The 15,150-nt window shown below is 49.6% G+C and overlaps 1 pseudogene; it reads left to right on the top strand.

The window, feature by feature from the left end:
* Positions 1-513: 513 nt before the first annotated feature.
* On the top strand, positions 514-14,476 carry LOC144109655 (piwi-like protein 1; annotated as a pseudogene).
* The last annotated feature ends 674 nt before the right edge of the window (positions 14,477-15,150 follow it).

The raw sequence follows: 15,150 nt of genomic DNA, 5'->3' as shown, positions 1-15,150 counted from the left end.
CCGCGGCCGGGATCGAACCCGCGTCATTCGCGTCATTAGCCGAGCGCCATAATCACATTGCCAGCGCGGCGGCTGAGGTGCAGATTGTGTTATTCCTTGAAGGTAAAAAAAAAAACACGCGCTCTGAACATCAGCGCTCGTGCACGGGTGCCATGCTGTTGCCTCCCCATATAGGCTCCTTTTGTCCTGCTTGCATTTTGAAAGTGACGATCGTGTCTTTGTTCGTCGCCGCAGGGTTTCTGCTGCGCACCGTTCCCGCTTTCGAGTCAACGAGGCGAGCTCATAGACCTAAGCCGTCTCGCCCTTGACGGGTCTTGTCTTCAACACCACTTCACCGAGTGGGCACCGCTGTAGCTCAGCGGCTCGTTGTAAAGCCAGATGGACAAAAACAGCGGCGATCAAGCACCTCCGCCTCTCGGTCGCGCTCGCGGCCGTTCGCGCGGCAGGGCACGGGCCGTGGTCCTATTGCCCGGAACACAGGCGGCACCTACGGTGCCTCAATTTCCTGCTGCCATGGCGCCGAAAGCGGCTTTGCCAAGGACTCCTGGTGTTTTGAGGCCTGCGACGGTGTCCTTGCCGGCGCCTTCGGTGGCGCCGTCGATGCCCGCCCTCGACAGCGTGGAGGGCCTGTCGTTCTCCATCGGCAGGGTGGCCATCGGACACGGGGCGCACCACCAGCAGATGGCGGCGATGGCGCCTTCAGCTGTGTTGCCGCAGGTGAATTACCTCTTGTTAAAGGGCCGTTGCCTATGTTTTAGCCCTAGGTCTATGATGTTTAGCATCCCAAAGCGACTGAGGCTATTAGCGTAGTGAAGGGCTCCGGAAAGTTTGACCACCTCGGGTTCTTTAACATGCACTGACATTGCAAAGTACACGGACCTCTAGAATTTCGCCTCCATGGAAATTCGACCACGGCGGACGGGATCCAACCCGCGTCTTTCGGGTCAGCAGCCGAGCTCCATAACCACTGAGCCACCGCGGCGGCACCCCTGGGTTTTGGGTCGTAGTAGTAGTAATTCGCAACTGAAAGATGGCTGCCACGGAAACCGTCCGAAGAGTTGCTACAGTAGGCAGGGGAGGGTGAACGCGGAATGTGCAAAGTATGGAGAGAGCGGAAGAATATGCAACCGGGGGCATTTCATTCATAACATCATCTGTTAAAGGCCCGTTACCTGGGATTCGCGTCGTAGTGCTACACGAGAACTTAAGTGTTACTCTGTAACTATGCGCATATGCATGTTGCTCTCAAATTCATTAACTCTATATAATGAAATGAAGATAACCCCCCAGTTGTCCCTCAGTCTGGCATTTCACAGTGGTGACACAGAACACGACCTGCCGAAGTTCGCCCGTATACATTACACCTCTTAGTGCATTAATCTAAAGACGAGAAGCTGCTTCAACTGGAAACGTAGGTTTTCTACGCTACGATGGTGGCCGTGGAGCGCAGGTGCCGCCTTTGCCGTCTGTTTTCGCGGGCAAAATGCAGAGACTTCGATACTGTTCATAGTATCACCTCCTTTCCTGCGGTCTAAGCATGGTCAGAAATCTACCTCACTGTCACCGTGTATGGGGTACGGAAGGCTTCACTGAGGTCGCCGTATAGGCCCGCCGAGATTATGCGCTTCGAAGAGAAAGAGTAGCATATCCTTGTTGCCAGTGTATATTGTGTATACTGATGCTGGGGTAATTGAGTGAATAAGGAAATGATGATGTGCCCAGCTGGGATAGTTTCCAGGGTGGAAGCATTAGGAGATTGACCGTATTGGCTGGAGGTGTATATGTGACACGAGAGCGTGTGGGGCTGTACACATCGCGTACGTTGCAGTGCCCAGTCCGTGTGAATATGAGACCACCGCGTCATTGTACGCCACCATCTGGTTGCGGCACGGAGTTGTGTGATGTGTCGCGCGTACGAGCCGCCTGTCTTCGTCTAGCCTTGATGTCATGCGATGGGGCAGGGGGCAAATACTAGGTTAGATGAGGCGTGGGTATTGGTAACGTGAAGAGAGAGATCGAATGGGGAAAGGCTGAAATGACGAAGTAGCCAGGGGTCCAATGGAAGGCGCCGGATAATCATGCAATCTGTCGGTTCCGGTGAACGCCAGGAAGGCAGGTAAGAGGTAGAAGAGACCGGTGTCATGTAGTCTGATGTTGACTGGGGAGATGGAGAGAAGCTTCGTGTAAATAGTTTAGGCAGAAGAGAGCCGTGTGAGTTGTTGCTTGGTAAGGAAGATTTACATCTTTGATAGCATAAAGATAGCTAAAGTCATAGTTATACATAAAGGAGGCCGGCGTGATTACATAAACAATTGCCGCCCTATCTCAATCTTACCTGTGTACTAAAAAAATATAGATCGTATCCTGAAAATGCGGGAGACGAGAGGATTTACGACTTTGAGAATATTCGCGACCATTGATTTTAGGCTGGTTATGCTTTGCGTTGTGCAGGAGATTTGTTGTTCGTATGATGCCAAACACTCCTTAAAGGCAGCTCATTGCTGTTCGAGACAAGTACTTGATGAAGGGTTGTTGGATGAAGTTAGCTTGGGTGGTACAAAGCCAGGGAGAAGGCCAGGATGGTGCCTGGCTAGGATGATGCTTGGCTGAGCAGGTGTTGACTTGGGCAACCCGCACTAGAACAAGGTGACCTTATCAATGAATGAATGTGGGATTGGATGGTGAGAATTCAGCTGCTGTCCGCTTGCTCCGCGTCGCAGGTGTCCGGTGTGATCGGGAAGGGGGATGCGGTGAGGTAATTTGCACTGGAAATCGTTATAGTCTGGCCCAAGTTGCCGTATGACTGAGGACCAAAGCTGCCGTATGAGGCAGGACGAGTGTCGGTGCCCCTTCCGATCTGTGTCCAGGTGCGGATGGGGCAGGCGATCACTTGAGGTGTGGTCCGACCGGAGTGCTATGGAGTGAGGTAGGTTGAGTTTTGTGGGTTTTCCGCGTCATAATGGGTGTCGGATGCAAGGGTACGGACCATCGTTCATGGAAGATAATTCGGTGACCATAGACCGCCTGTATTCTAACTCGGTCTCCGCTGTCGGACAGAGCACCTCGTAATGAAAGGGAGTGGTCCCCTCCGATGTGTTAGCACCACGGTGTGCAGGATTGCGACTCTTCTTCGTGAAGGTTGGGTGCAGAGGTTCAGCATCGCCAGAAAGTGGCTCTGAGCTTTTTAATATGCGATGCCCACAATGTAGGCACTTTTATTGTTTTAGAGCCTTAGTTCGATGTGGTTGGCAGCCATATTGCTTGGACCTATTTGCAGCAGTCAAAAAGAGCACGAGTTTTCACACCAGCGCGTATCTGATGTAACGGTTGTACGGGTTGTTGCAGTATTCAAGATCTCCTCGTTGATCACCTCAAGAGGAGTATGAGTTAAGGCGTAAGCCTATCTTCACTCATGAGTGCCGTGGACGGAAGTTGTGCACAGAAATTTTTAGTACGAACTGTCAATCACAAGTTGTGTGGTTAACAATTAAAAAAAGGTAAGCAACAGTTCACAAGCAAATAACGTATATGCAGTGAAATAAAAGAAAACATAAACGTTAAAATAAAAAGAGAAATAAAACAAAAAGAAAAACAAATTACAAAAATGAAATATTAAAAGTTAACAGAAGTGACGACGAATAATAAAAATACTGAAAAATAGAGGGAAAGCTGGTTTTTGAGGAAAGGAAATGACGAAGTAACTGTCTCACATATCTCGGCGCAGACACGAACCGCGCTGTAAGGGAAGTGATGAAGGGAGTGAAAGAAGAAAGGAAGTAAGAGGTGCCATGTGGACATCTCCGGAATAATTTCTACCACCTCGGTTTCTTTAACCTGCACCGACATCGCACAGCACAGAGGCGCCTTTTGCGTTTCGCCTTCACCGAAACGCGAGCGCCCACGACGGATCGAACCAGGGTACTCCTGCTCGATAATCGAGCGCCCTAACCGCTCAGCCACCGCGGCGGGTGAAAAATGGAGGGAAGAACAGAGGACATGGGTAGGGTTTCGTAATTATGCTCTTAAGCAGACTTTGCGCATTCGTGTAAATTTAAGTATATCCTTATTGTGAGCGGCGGCTTTGTGTGCAAAGCTGTCTCCTTCCCTCTCTCTGTATGTCTGCTTGCAGCAGTTCCAGTTCGCACCAGCCGTTACACCTGGCGACAGTGGCGACTGCGGCCGCCAAGAAACACGGCGTCGCCGCGACGAGTTCGCCGTTGTCGAGACGCTACCTGCGCACATCGACAACAAGAGGGGCACTTCGGGCAGCCCCATCAAGGTTGTGGCCAACTACTTCCGGCTGCTTTCCATGCCCCAGTGCTGCATACACCAGTACCACGTGGAGTTCACGCCGACGGTGGAGTCTAGTCGCATGCGGCGCACCCTACTCGTGGACTACATGGACATGTTCGACAAGTGCCTCGTGTTCGATGGCATGTCTGACTTGAAGTCGCCCAAGCGGCTGAACCAGGACATCACCGAGGTGTTCCCGTAGCGGCGCACCGACGGCATAATCATCTGCGTCCGCTTCAAGTGGGTCCAGGAACTGGCCCCGTTCAACCCGTAGCTGCTGCGCCTCTTCAACACGCAGATGCGCCTCAACCTGGAGCGCCTGGACTTTGTGCAGATCAACCGGTACTTCTTCGACAAGCGCGCCGTGGCGAGCATTCCGTAGCACGCACTCGAGCTGTGGCAGGGGCTCGTCACGGCCATTGGTCAGCACGATGCGGGCGTCCTGTGGGTGACGGACACGCTGCACAAGGTGCTGCGTCGCGACAGCGTCTTCGACCTCATGTCTCAGATCCAGCACGTCCCGAACTACAAGAACGAGTGCGTGAAACGGGTGGCCGGCTGCATTGTCTTGACGCCCTACAACAACAAGACCTACAGGGTGGACGACATTGACTGGGACAAGAACCCGGCCTGCACCTTTGAAACCAAGGAGGGATCCAAGACGTACGCCGACTACTACCGGGTACGTGTTGCTACTAGTGGCATATTATAGGTTCTGTGCAAAGTGGTCAATTAACTGGTGGCGTCGTCGCCATTACATCAGAAAATTCTTCCAATATATTATGCCAGGAGGGTCCATTCCGAAGTGGTACCCGAATTTTTCCAAGTTTGTCTCTCCATCTGGCTCAGCCGCCTCTGACTAAATCGCGTTTTCCGTCCTTTGATGTCTTTCTGTGACAAACCACTACCTATCTGGCATGCAGCTCATTCAGTTTCCTCAAACAGTTATCCTTGTGTTGCAAAGCCCAGCATATTCGAGGGTTGGTGTGCTTAGCAGTATTGCTGCTGGTACGACTGACCCCGTCTGTCCTTGGGCGATGCCATGTGCAGGACCAGTACGAGAGGCGCATCCGCGACATGCGCCAGCCGCTGCTGGTGGTCCGTCCCAAGGAAAAGGACCTGCGTGCCGGCCGCACGCAGAACATCTACCTCGTGCCGGAGCTGTGTGTCCTGACGGGACTCACTGACGAGGTGGGCAGTCGGTTTGAATTTAGTACTGTTTGACCTTTTCTACGGCGGCCGCTGTTTATAATGGGTATAACTCCTGTGTTCGCGACTTGGCCGGGGGTTTAAGGAGGAGGCGGGGAGGGATCAGGCCATTGATGCGCTGCTCGGCGAGCGTGGAAAAACAACTTGAAAATACAACGCAGAGTGGTGGGAGAGGATGAGGTACCGCGGCACGACGCATAGGGCTCTGCAGTGACGGCGCGGTGCGGTAAGGGGAAGGTGTGTTAAGTTGAACACCGTAACAGTTGCAGCTGTGTTCTCTTTTAATGTGCGGCAAACGGAAACGTTTGTCAATTTGTCATGTGGCAAACCTCATGGCACTTCTAATCAGCAAGCCATAGCGCCAGGAACTCTAGTCCAACAATGCCTATACGGCTGTTCGACACCTATACGGCTGTTTGTCACTCGTTTTTTTCTTTGCCAGCGTTAGCTGTTAAAGCGGCATCTGATATAGATGTAGTTTGGTCATAACGCCCTGCATTCTACCGCGTGATCTACAACAGCGTCAGCCTTAGGAGCTTAATTTAATTCAATTCACTTGTTACCTGCTTGCCACAGTTGAAAGGTTGCAGTGTGCAAATAGGGAAATCAAGCTTTCAGCATATAGCGGAGAGGGGCTGGGAAAGTACTAGAGGGATGGTAGAGAAGGTGGGAGGGGATAGGTCTCTAGATAAGAATTCGCTTATTCTCATGACCACGGCTACAGTCGGATACACCTCAAGAACGAAGCGGCTTCTCCCCGTCAAAGGACATCCTTCCAGCCAACGGCGTCGGCCGATTCTCATGACAATGGAGTGAGCGGCGCCACAGTGCAGTGAGGAAACTGTCCCTTTTTCATCTGCGACTCCTTGCATTGTCACCCTAACAAGGTCGTGAGAACCACTGCCTGATGCCAGTGGTCGCAAAGGGGTCCTGTGATGGGGGAAAACCACTTTTTTCTTGTCTTATATTTGACTATAGGTTATCGCTTATGATTGACAAAGGAGATTCCAGGGCCAAATGCAGAGCTAAACGAAAGGAATAACAGCTTTCGCCGATTAAGTGGTTAAGCTAGTCAGGGTAGCTCTGCTTAGTCAGCTTATATAGAATAAGTGCCACCTGTTGCTTACAGGATCAGAGGCAGGAGAGCGCTCGAGACAACGGGAGCATGGCTGTCGCAGTGCATTACCATCTGCCACCGCGTCATTAGTGACGTCGTCTATCGAATGCGCCGGTCTACTCTACTGAAGTACCAGTCGTCCTGTTTAGAGTAGAGCGCGTCTGGTGTGAATGCAATGCTACTCCACCCTCCCCGGTGGCCCTGTGGTAAGAGCGCTCGGCTACTGAGCCTTAAGACCTGGGCTCATGGCTGCGCGCTTCGATGGGGCGGAACGCCGAAGGTGCCCAGGTACTGTGCGATGTGAGCGGGCGTTAAAGAAAACCAAGCGGTCGACAATAATGCGGAGCCTAAACTCCCTCAATTTACAATTGATATTTTACTTCGTGGCGTGGATACTTGAGGCTGTATTCCGAAGGTGTTCACGGAACGGGCAGGTTCACTTCGGTCCGCACCGGTTGGTTCCAGCCCGAAACGCGGGCGTGACGGCTGCGTGACCTGACGCGGGCGTGACCTGACGTATTCTTTCATGTTACGTACTATTACTATGATATTGAACTTTGTACTGCATCAATAATAGGGTCATTGCACCAAGGACGGAACACACGGACGCATTTAGAACACCTAGTGATGTAAATTACTTCGCGCCTTCTATAACGGCCTCCCTCATGGCTTGTGTTGCTGTGGGACGTTAAACCCCAAGTACCGTACTGTACCGTCTTAGTTCGAAAACACTATTATGATGGGTTATCCTGGAGCAAGGTTTTGCGCTGTTTGTGGCTTTGTGCCATCACTGTCGACGGTGCCGCCATCGTTTACAATCCTAGCGCCACCGCTTGGCCAATACTCTCACCCATAACGCGTCGCCTGCGCGCTTCGCCATCCCCGCTCACAGTGCGCTACAGCCGTCAGGGTCGGAATCACGTGAGCAACAGCTCATGCCGTGCCGTGTCTTTTCATGCGGTTGCATTTCAATAGCTAGGGTTTATACAGTTCTGCTTCCCCACATCTAAACAATTTAGGTGAAAATTCTCTATCATTTTTATTCGCGCATGACCACATAAATTCGTTATTCTATTATATGCCTGGAGGCTATATATACTTGCGCAGCTTCTAGGGCGTTTCAGTCGGCTCTAAATTTCCCCACTAGACGCCGGCTGATTTCACCGCTAGGCCTCGGCCGTTTTGGTTGAACAGGCGAAGCCCATCTTAAGTTTTTCAAAATGGCGTTTCGACAGTGACAGAGGCAACAGTGTCCCTATCGGACAACGCTATAGTGACGCCTCAAATGGACTGTCTGTCTCTATGCATGCAAAAGGCGACAGTTTCTAGAGTACCTTTCCGGTGTAAACTTTTACGAGTACTTCGCAGGCGTTATCTTCGGCGGTGGTAAGCATTCCGAGCTTCGCTCCCTTTCCTCCCACCCCGCGGGCGAAGGAGAGGTGTTTTGTTAGGTCACATAAGTGATCGCTCTTCGAGCGTGTCAGCAGCTTCAAGCGTGCTACGCTGTATCCGCATCAACGTATTATCCGGGAAGCTTGCTTCGTTACGATGCGCGGCGTACTCGTGGGTGTGCTACGAGATATTCATTCCACCTTTTACGCGATTAGTACGCGTTAACCGAAACGTTCGTGATAAGCCACTACGCCGTGAGCCGGCATCAAGATATGAGGCTGAATGGAAGCGGAGTTGGGGCATTTCGTGCTGCAACTTCCTAAGCGCACGTTTTGCTCATGCGAGTACGCCTTGAACTGGCTTTACGAGGTTTTACTGCATTACAAAACTGGTACCGCAAAATGCTTAGGACTTAGTATGTACTAAAAACCTGAATTTAAAATTAAAAGGTTGGAAAGCAGAAATGGGGGTTTGTGCTTCTTCTTCATAAGGTTTGTGTTCGAATTGATTTGAATGCGCTACAAACTTTTTTGGAGCAACGGGCTTGGGGACGGGAAGGCGTCAGCATCTTTTACCGTTCCTTGTACCCATAAAGCGTGTCCAGTTGCTGTCTAACGGGCCCTTAATTGCCTCGGAGATGCGCGCCAACGTGTCCGTGATGCGGGACCTGGCTCAGCACACCCGCGTGGAGCCTTCCAAACAGGTGCGGAACCTGCTGGAGTTCATGGACCGCATCAACAACAACGACGCTATCCGCAACAATATGGACAGCTGGGGGATCCGGTTCGACGACTCGCTCGTCAGAATCGACGCCCGCGTGCTGCCGCCCGAGAAGGTGATGCAGGGCAGCAACGCGTACCGCTACAGCGCGGCCACGGCCGACTTCTCGCGCGAGACGCGCGACCGGCCGCTGCACTTGGCCGTCGCCGTCGAGTCGTGGATCGTCCTCTGCCACCGGCGCGAGGAGGCCAACGTGACGGAGTTCGTGCGCACCCTGATGTCCGTGTGCCCGCCCATGGGCGTCAAGATCAGCCAACCACACCTGGTGCTGCTGGACGACGACCTGCCCAGCGGCTTCGTGGAAGCCCTGCGCCAGCTAGCCAGAGCGGGCAATATACAGCTGGCTTTGATCGTGCTTCCCAACAACCGGAAGGACCGCTACGACCTGATCAAGAAGGAGGCCTGCGTCGACCTCGGCCCCCACACGCAGGTCGGCCGAGGCTATTGTTCTTTGTCGCCCGAAGCGGGTAGCGAGATCCAGTAAAAACTCTGGATTTACTTTTCAAGACTTCTCCGGAGTCTGTTTTTGCGGTGCTGTAAGATGACCATTGTACAGGGGGCCTGCGGCTTCAACAGGCTATCCTCATTACAGCTTTTTCTGCAGACCTCTGGCTTCCTTTAAATTGTATTTGATGCCAACAGGAGTTGTTATTATCATTATTATAGAGCGCCGAGTCCAGCTTCCTTGAAACGCAATTGTAATCAGTTGGAATGAGTGTTCGCTTCGCCCTTTGTGTGCAAAATAGGGAAGGTGTGGTGCGCGTTGATGTGGTTTGTTTTTCAAGCCTCAAATAATTTATAATTACCTCATTTCAGTTCTTCGGTTGGTTTCATTTGTATAAATGGAGGCTCCAATTAGTCATAACTGGCGGGAACGCTGTGCGTAAAGAGAATAATCACTTCATTTGACGTGGTGAGCACCGAGCAATTCTCTGGCTAGGAGCATCACTGTCTAGTTGGTCGTGCTGTAATCTATATTACTGTCAAGATTAGCTGTTGCCTCTTTTCGCTGCGCTGTAAACAGTTACGCCAAGAGCGATGCGAGGGCTGTCTGGGTGTGAAAGTTGGTCGACGTGTATGTAAGTGTTAATGTAGCAAGGAGCTGTGGGTTCAGATGAGGCAAGTAGACTGGGACAGATGGGGCAAGTGGACTGAAGAAAGCAAAGCCATGGCTAATGCAGTACAGTGCATAATGGTGCCGATGGCCCTCATTGTATTCGCTACACTTTCCAGGTGATCCTCGCCCGCACCATCGGCAACCGCAAGAACATCCGCTCGGTGGCCACCAAGGTGGCGGTGCAGCTGAACTGCAAGCTGGGCGGCGAGGCCTGGTGCCTGGAGATCCCTCTGGTCAGCACCATGGTGGTCGGCTACGACCCCTACCGCGACTCGAGCTCACCCCATCGCTCGGCGGGCGCCTTCGTGGCCAGCATAAACAAGAGCCTGACGCGGTGGTACTCGCGCGTCTCCTTCCACGACACCCACGAGGGGCTGGGCTACTCGCTTGCCTCGCTGCTGCGTGACGCGCTGCGCAAGTACTCGCAGTGCAATGACGGCGCTTCACCCGACCGCATCATCTTCTTCCGCGACGGGGTGTCCGACGGACAGATCCCCCAGGTTAGCATTTCTGGTGGTACTCTGTTTACCTGCAGTTTTAATGCCACAGCGTCAGAGGCATTGTTACCCAGAACGCCAGGCATTGTCCTTGTGAGCGAAAACATTCTCCGCCAACGCTGCCCCAGTGTTCGACTTCATGGTGTTAGCTACGGGAGCTTCGTATTTGCATCGGTGTGCTGATCAGCAAACATGAAGAAGAGTAAACACGTAGACCTCATGAGGCAATGGTTGGTTTATTTGATTCCAATCTATTATAGTTCGTGGGGAAAATTAAAACTTGTTGGTGTCTGTTTTGGAGAATATAGGGGTTAGAAAACTAGGGTGGTAATGTCGAGTTTGTCTAGCAGATAACGGCTTTAAGTATAATGAGGGGTCCAGACCAAATTTGTTCTCTAATAAAAGCGCAAGAAACTCTAACCTGAACTTTTTTCTTCGGAGTTCAAGTCGTTCAATTTGGTTAATTTCCATCAAAGTGGTGGGGGAGTCAGTCTTTGCATATTTATTAAAGATGAATCCAACAGCCTTTCTCTGTATTCGTTCCAAATTATAGATTATAGAAGATTATACAAGAATAACAAATTAGCTTGATGTTAGGAGGCGCGTTCTTCAGTTTATGTCTTAAGCAGCACAATTGCGAAATACGGAAGAGCAAATGTTATTGATATGCAAGTTCCACGTTAATTTGCTAGTTATAGTTATGCCTAAGTATTTGTAGTTAGATACTTGTTCAAGAGGGGACAAAATTAATTTGTATGTGTAACTATGTGGTATGTTTTTTCTTGTTATCGGAAGATACACACTTTTGTCAGCATTGAGAACCATGCCCCATTGGTCCCAACATTTCAAAACATTGTTCACAGCATTGTTCAAAACATTCTGGTCATCCCTATTAGTAATTTCTTTGAATAATATACAATCGTCTGCGAACAATCTAATATGCACTGATGGGCTAATTACTTGAACAATGTCATTAATATATAAAAGAAAAAGCAGAGGGCCCAAGACACTTCCCTGTGGTACACCGGATGAAACTGGAAGAGAGCTCGAACAATGTCCACCAACTTCAACAAACTGCCTGCGGTCCTTTAAGTATGCGGTTATACAAATTATGAAAATCTCGGGAATGCCAATATGTTTCATTTTTAGAATTAATTTATCATGAGGAACTTTGTCGAACGCCTTGCTGAAATCGAAAAAAATTGCATCAATTTGGCCCTTACTATCTATACAGGATGCGAATGAGTTAATTACCGTAATCAGTGGTGTTACTGTCGAGAAACTCCTTCTGAACCTGTGTTGGAATTCGTTTATGACCAAATTTTTTTCTAGAAATTCATTCACACAGTGCGCAACTATATGCTCTAGTAGCTTACAGCACGATGAAGTCAATGATATGGGACGATAGTTTTGCAACAAAAGACGACTTCCTTTTTTGTAAACGGGGACAATTCGGGCTGTCCTCCCGTCACCAGGTAATTTGCTTGTCAGCAAAGAAGCACGAAATATGATCACGAGGAATTTCGCCTGGGTTTCAGCATAACGACGAAGGAATACATTTGGAATACTATCAGGACCACATGACGTTTTCGTTTTTAAGTTTAATAACATAGAAAAGACACCTGAATAAGATATGAAGTTCACTTCAGAAAGATGATACACCCGGCTATTCGCGGTACACGCGCTCGGAGCGGAAAATACGCTTTGAAAGTACTCATTAAAATGCTGGGCAATAGCCATCTGATCACATACCATAGCGTTGTTCACCGAAACTTGTGACACGGTTTTCTTTTTCTCACTGATGTAATTCCAAAATTTACTTGGCTCGTTTTTTATGAAATTTTGATGTGATGTGTTAAAAAAAATTTTTAGAATCACGTATGGCGCATGCTAGATTGTCGAGCAAATGTTTAATCTCTCTAGGGTGTGTGTGTGTGCTTCTTCTTGTGCCGTTTTACCTTTCGCCGGAGTTGAATTATGCTACGTGTCATTCATGGGGTTTCCTTACGTTCTTTTCTATATTTGCTTGGCACAAAAGTTTCGATGCATTAAAAACAAATTTTTTTGAACCGGTCCCAGAGTGCGCAGACATCAGTATCATCGAAATCAAGAAAGCAGGTTTCTAGATGCTCAGTTACAGATGTGTCGTTAGCACGTGAATAATCTTTAAAACAACGTAGTGATGATTGTTTGTTTTTAGTGTGTTGTACCAAAGGCAAGGAAGCACTAACTAGGCAGTGATCAGAAAGCCCATGCTCCACAGTGACAGTAAACCTTACAAGATTGCGAGGCAGGAACAACAGATCTAATAATGATTTCGTGGAACCAACTTGACGGGTTGGTTCGTGAACTACTTGCATCAAGTTGTGAGTTAGCATTATATTAAACATTTTATTTGCATGCTTACTTTTAGCACCAAAACACTCAAGGCGTTCCCAATCCACACCAGGCAAGTTGAAATCTCCCATCAACAAAATTTTGCTATTTTCGTGCTGCGACATATGATTTTGTAGTTTATTTAAGCAGTCAGGTCCAGAATCGGGAGGTCTATACAGAGCTTATAAAACGAAGCTATGACCCCAACAAGACAATTTTACGCATAGGTATTCAATTTCTGGTACCTCGTCCTGCAAGACGGCCGCAATTTGTTTCTTAATGAGGATAGCTATGCCACCACCTCTAGATTCTCTATCTTTTCGAAATACCGTGTAGGCGGGAGGAAATACATCATCATCGTTCACTTCGCTGTGAAGCCACGTCTCCGTAATCACTGTAATGTGTGGATCATGCTGTGATAAGGTTATTTCAAGATTGGCTGTTTTATTAACTAAATTACGTGCATTAAGGTTCACTACACGCTGCTGCTTGCACTGTTCCGAGTGACGTCATGCCTCGTCCTCTTGAGGTGTTCTAGGTTTTGAGGAGGCTATCTTTACGTGCTTTTTTTGGGATTCATCCCAGACGAGCATATCTTTATCCACTTTTAGCTTATCGTGAAAAAGGGCGACCTTTTTTTTTCTTGACAACGTTCAGCATTAAAAAATCTCGCTGGGGAAATAATGAGGTGCATGTGGGGTAATTTATTAGAGCCAAAAATGTCCCGAAAGTGGGCGGGGTCGTGGCAAAAGTGGCGCAAAATTCGAAATCACAGCAAGTGGACGGAGCTAATGCGTGCCGCCAAATCTGAAAAAACCGGAAGTGAAGACGGAGCGAAGCATGGCGCCAGATTTGGAAACGAAGCGTGGAACCAAGTTAATAAAATCAAAATGTGCAATGATAGAATCTAATTTACGCAAAGAGTGGGAAAGAGGGGCGAAGAGGCGTCAATGCTTATGAATTCCTCCAATGCGGGTGCTGCAGTGATCTCATAATCTTGTTTAACTGTTATAAATTGGTCTCAAAATTCTCCGTTTTCAGTTCTGCACTTTTAACCTTATTCCACCTCTCTGGTTTTGAGCCACCAATCGTCCAGTCACTTTCTCGTAACTTCCAATGTCCTCTGCTGTCAGCAGCAATGCACTGGCAGGTGGTGCTGGTGGCGGCAGCGGGCGCGACTGAAGCGTGTCTCGGGTGTGCGCGGCGCAGGTGAAGGAGTGGGAGATCAATCAGATCGTGGCCTCGCTGCAAGCGCTCTTCCCGGGCGTGCAGCACAAGCTGGCCTTCGTGGTGGTGACCAAGCACATCTCCACGCGTTTCTTCCTGCCGGGCCGTGAGCACATGATGACCAACCCGCTGCCGGGCACCGTGGTCGACAGCGAGGTGATGCGCCCCGAGCGGTACGACTTCTTCCTGGTGTCGCAGAGCGTGCGCCAGGGCACCGTGGCCCCGACCCTCTACAACGTCATCTACGACACGACGGGCCTCAAGCCCGACCTGTACGCCACCCTGTACGCCACCTGTACTTCAACTGGCCGGGCACCATCCGCGTGCCGGCCCCGTGCCATTACGCCCACAAGCTGGCCTTCCTCGCCGGCCAATCGATGCACGCGGAGCACAACCCGCGCCTCTCCTCTACCCTGTATTACCTCTAAACTGCTGGCGTTCGGGGTTTGCCGACGTTCGCTGGTGTGAGGAAGGTGGGAAGGGAGGCTTGTGCCCTCTGCTTTCTTCTGCACTCTTGCGCACAGCATCTAAGGAGTACGGAAAGGGGCTAAGCAGGTGTGTGTGGTCGACCACCGCATGTTGCCATGGCTTTTCATGAAACAAGGGCCGGCAGAAGCAGGGAGGGCCTGTGTGCCTTGGTCCTTTTGTGCCTTTGTCCCGCCTCTGTTGCACTGTTCACCCACCATGAATTTTTGCCTGTAAATGCTGTCAGTTGCTTTACTTTCAAAACTTCTTGAAGCAACTTTTTGTTTGTTGTGTGGTCATTACATATTGGTTTGCTTTGAATTTGTGTTGAAAGTTTTTGTGTGTAAATGTTGTCAGTTGGTTGGTTTGCTTTCAAAAGTTGTGCAAGAAGCTTTTTGTTTTTGTGTTGACTTGACAAGTTGGTTTGCTTTGATTTTGTACTGAAACTTTTTGTGCGTAAATGTTGTTCTATGGTCTGGTTTTCAAAGTTGTTGAAGCAGTTTTTTTGGTTCTGTTGTGTTTACATCATGGTTTCCTTTAAATTTGTATTGAAACCTATAGTTTGTAAATGTTGTCACAAAAACTTCACTGAAACTGATTTGGTTGGGGAAGTTGTGCCGTTACCATTTGGTAAAAAAGCCCCCTGAAGCCTGCGAGGTTCCTACATGAGAAGTTGA

This window comes from Amblyomma americanum, chromosome 11, assembly GCF_052857255.1.
Source record: "Amblyomma americanum isolate KBUSLIRL-KWMA chromosome 11, ASM5285725v1, whole genome shotgun sequence".
NCBI classification, from domain to species: domain Eukaryota; kingdom Metazoa; phylum Arthropoda; class Arachnida; order Ixodida; family Ixodidae; genus Amblyomma; species Amblyomma americanum.
This window is presented reverse-complemented; position numbering and strand designations above follow the sequence as displayed.